At 39.2% G+C, this 4,212-nt stretch overlaps 1 long non-coding RNA gene across 1 annotated transcript; it reads right to left on the bottom strand.

The window, feature by feature from the left end:
• Positions 1-1,756: 1,756 nt before the first annotated feature.
• LOC113946219 lies at positions 1,757-3,556 on the bottom strand. The gene is made up of 2 exons (XR_003527353.1): positions 3,260-3,556; positions 1,757-2,017 (listed from the first exon to the last, which is right to left on the bottom strand). It is a non-coding gene; the product is annotated as an uncharacterized LOC113946219 (long non-coding RNA).
• Positions 3,557-4,212: the final 656 nt, after the last annotated feature.

The following is a 4,212-nucleotide window of genomic DNA, read 5'->3' as shown; positions in this document are numbered from 1 at the left end:
TCTGATGTTGATCTTTCAGATAAAATCAGATAGGATTTGTCTGTTAATTACAGGAGCTTCACACTCACCAAATGCTTCTACTGAGTTTTTTTGCTGTTTCGTTGGGGTTTTTTTCCTCTTTACTGGAAGAAAGAAAATGCTATTCACTGTATTTCTGCATTTGGATCTGAAAAGGGTATGCATTTACTTCCAAAGGGAAGAATATTTCAGATTTTTTATATTAATAAACAAGAAGTGGTTGCTGGAATGAAAATACTAAGCTTTAGAACCTCTACTGTAAGGCACAAGGGGATGCATCTCCTATTACTGGACACACATATATGTAGGGCTATTTTTTGCATGTTTATATGTTGCACTCATTTATATGTGTTCCTAGGGTCAGAGATTTAAGTGATGCTCCTATATTCCAGTGATGCTTCCATCCAGATGGATGCTGGATCGGTTCTAACTGGCCAGTAACTGAAAAATTAGACTTTATGTCTTTCCCATATGTATTATTTCCTGATTTATAATGTGAAACAAGATTAAATACCAGATGGGCTTATCTTACAGGTGCATACATACAAAAGCAGTGTTCCAAGAATTCACACTGACTGTACTGTGCAGCTTCTTTGGCAAAAGTGAGGAGAGGAGAGCACAACCATTATTTAGAGTATAGGCTTGCATATTCCACACAATATAAGTATGTTACAAGCAACAGAGACATGCTTCTTAAAGCTGAAAGTATCACAAAGCAAGTGAATACTGAGTAGTCTGGTCCTAGACCGCCACTCTATGCACCAGTTCAGCACCAGTAGTCATAATCCACAAACTACATTTGTGAATATATTTTAGGTGTAAAGCAAAACCTAGTTTTTCTATTGGCTCTCAAATAATTGTCCCAAATGTAAAATCTTTGAAACATCCATATCCAACACTGACACCCAAAGAGAACTGGTTTGAGAACTGATTTGACTGGACCTGGTATGTAGTGTTGATAAATTCATATCAAAGGACTGTGGGGATTTTGATTAGGAGTGTTGACGTTACTTTGGCTCTTACAACAACCAATAAGATTTGTTACTGTTGGTTAAGCAGCTTGAGAGACATTCAGTTTTGAACAGCAAGAAAAATGCATACTTCTTTTAAAGATGTGTATAAATTATTACAATTTCTTAAGGAACCTTCAATTTTTGTTATGTGGTCTATAAGCGCCTCTCTAACTGGAAAATTATGTACAGCAAAGTGTGGGCTCTTTCTTTTTTTTTTTTTCTCAAGGGGTTTAAAACTGATCTTGTAGGTTAAATACATTCAGTTCTAAAAGACAGTAAAAAAGAATTTGAAGATGAAAGGGTTATCAAATGAAAAAAATTACCCTGACACCAGTCTCCTGCAGTCATGAGCAGATTGAATTATGTGGTTTTAAATGAGATCTTTGAGTAAATTTTCCACACTAAACCACAAAAAAAATTAATTTTTCAAACTAACTACTGTTTTGCATTCGTACAACACATATGCAAATGAATAAAATTCCTTACATTAAAAGAGAATGTTTTTATAAAAGCCTTTAGCTTTTTCCTGAAAAGAAAGGCCTACATCATGCTTTGTGTATATATATATATATCTATTTCTAGGTGCCCAATACACATATATTCTGTTTCTGCATGGAAAATACAGATATCCACACATGCAGAAAACCAATAGTTAAACAGTCTACCTTGAAGTCTTTTGAACAACAAACACTTTCAGAAGAGTTCATCAAGGTTAGGTCAACTTCTTTGACCTGCTCCTTTTTAAGCAGTAGTAGATCTCAGTTTTATTAGTTGTGTTTTACAAATGCAATTTTGCTGCCATTATGCAGCAAATATTGGTTTTGTCTGTCAGCTTTAAACTATGCTTCAAAAGATTTTCTTGTTGTTATGGATAAACATAACTCTCTCTTCAGCATAACTGCATTCAGCTGGGAATTCCATACATCTTTATATTCTTCCCACATTACCATGGTCAAAGACCTTCTTCCACGGCTCAATTTCTTCTTCTATCAGAAGAGGGAATAAAATAGAAAGAAGTATTAGTGGAATGCCATGAGTGAACTGAGAGTGGCAGGGACTGAAGAAAGGCACTGAGCAACTAAAGCTTTTCCCCTTCCATACTGAAAGATCCCAAGCTGCAGGCTAAGTGGGAGAAGGAACTGTGTAAACCCCAAGGAGTAATTTTGAGCCTCACACTTGTCCACAAGATGCTTTGGATCTGCTTTATAAAGCCTCATCACATAAAGGAGGATTAGAAAAAGGAAGAAGAATAGCAGGATACCTAACTCTACCACCAGGATTAATGCATGCTGTCCTAGTTAGAACAGCTGGGACCAGTTCATCACTGAATGGGTGTAACCAAAAACTGTGTATTCTATAGTCTTCCATGCCATTTCCCAGAAACTGTTATCAATGAACCATTTACACCATCTGCACATAGACCCTGACTCCTCAGGCTATAAACTAGGTGTTAAGAGGCCTGTGAGATAGGAGGATGCTCTTGTCCTCACACCCTTTGTGGAGCTCCCCGCCCTGAGGGAAGTGCTGGGCATTCCTGCCTGAACTGGAGAATATATAATCTTGGAGTCTTGGAACTTTTTTAACCACCTGTGGGATCCAGAGGAAGACTGCAGATCACCACTCTCAACCAGACTGCAACCACCACTTTTCAACCAGACTGCAACCATCACTCTCGACCGGACTGCAACCACCACCCTTGACCAGACTGCAACAGCACTCTCACCAACAGATTTTCCCCTCTCCTTTTACTTTGGACTCAGGGGGTCCAAGGAACACCACTCTGTTCATGCCCCAGGGTGCTGGGTTATACACTGGGGTTTTGTGGGTTAAAACCCATTGTTTGTCTGTATAATCATACTTATTGTATTATTTTATTAAATTGTTATTCTGACTTATAATCTCTCTTTTGAGTTGAGTTCGTTTCCCCTGATGGTTTACCTTTAAACCAGCACACATGCAAACACTAAATGCCCCTGACGGGTAAAGAAAAATATCACCATGTGTAAGGATGTGTCTTTAATAAAACTGAAAGTCTCAGCTTGACTGTGGGCTGAAATCAGATCATTTCACCAACTTGAATAACACACATCCCATTCTCTAGAACTGAGACAATGTCACATGTTGACCTCATCCCTCCTACGCCAACTTCCCACCCTTCAAAGCAAAGTAGTGCCTTCAAGCCATCCACAGACAATGGACCCCATCCCCTGCCAGCCCCCAGACTGTACCCAGGTCAACTGGAGTGAATGTACATAACTCCAGCCATCCCTAAGCCAGGGACCACAAAGGATGAGGATGTTTCCTCATGTAGTTCCGTTTACTACCACAGTCCCAGGGCTCAGTCTCTCCCCCATCCCTTCTTGTCACACGGGTTACACTTCGTTCTGCAGTCTGCTTGGCAAGAAGATGAGAGACAAGAGGCACAAGTTGGAATTAAAATTGAATGTTGGACTTAATGATCTTGGAGGTATTTTCCAACTTTACTGATTCCTAAAGGGGAGAGGCTGTGCAGGTTCCTTCCTTGGAGGTTTCCAAGACCAACCGAAAAAAATTCTGAGCATCCTGGTCTGATCTCATAGTAGACCCTGCTCTGAGCCTCACAAGGTCCTTTCCATCCTGAATTATTCTGTGATTTTGTAACTCTACAAGTTTAAACCAAATCACTGGTAAACAATGTTTTGTGTGTTTATTTGAAGTAAAGATTCTAACCTTCTTAAATCAATAGTAATACTAAAAAAGCTTTACTAAGGGTGGAATTGTAATTTTTTACCGTACAAATTTTTTCTTGGAATGCAAGGCCCATGTTACAAATCCAACCTTAATTTAGTGTTGCATTTTGCTTTCAAACCAGAAAAAATGTCAGAAAGAAATAAAGACAAGCCAGATCCTCAGCAGTTGCCTAACTCTAAGTTAATTTCTATTGCACAGAAGCCAACCAAACCAGCAACAGGGTAATGCCAAAGAGAATCAGGACAGCCTGCCAAAGAAAAAGCCTTAGGCCTAGCTTCTGCTACTGGAAAACCCCAGACAAATGCCTGGCAAAGAGTTGGCCCCAGACTAACACATTTTTATTGTGGAGGACGGAATGATGACACAATTTCCTGCACAATATTTATACACTTCTGCCCTGGAGCTTTGGCTTCTCACTTCAGTGGATATAAGAAGCAAATCAACTGTAGGA

Source organism: Corapipo altera, unplaced genomic scaffold (assembly GCF_003945725.1).
Source record: "Corapipo altera isolate COAL_440 unplaced genomic scaffold, ASM394572v1 46, whole genome shotgun sequence".
Lineage (NCBI taxonomy): Eukaryota > Metazoa > Chordata > Aves > Passeriformes > Pipridae > Corapipo > Corapipo altera.
Note: the sequence above shows the minus strand (reverse complement) of the source record. Positions and strands in the feature narration are given on the sequence as shown.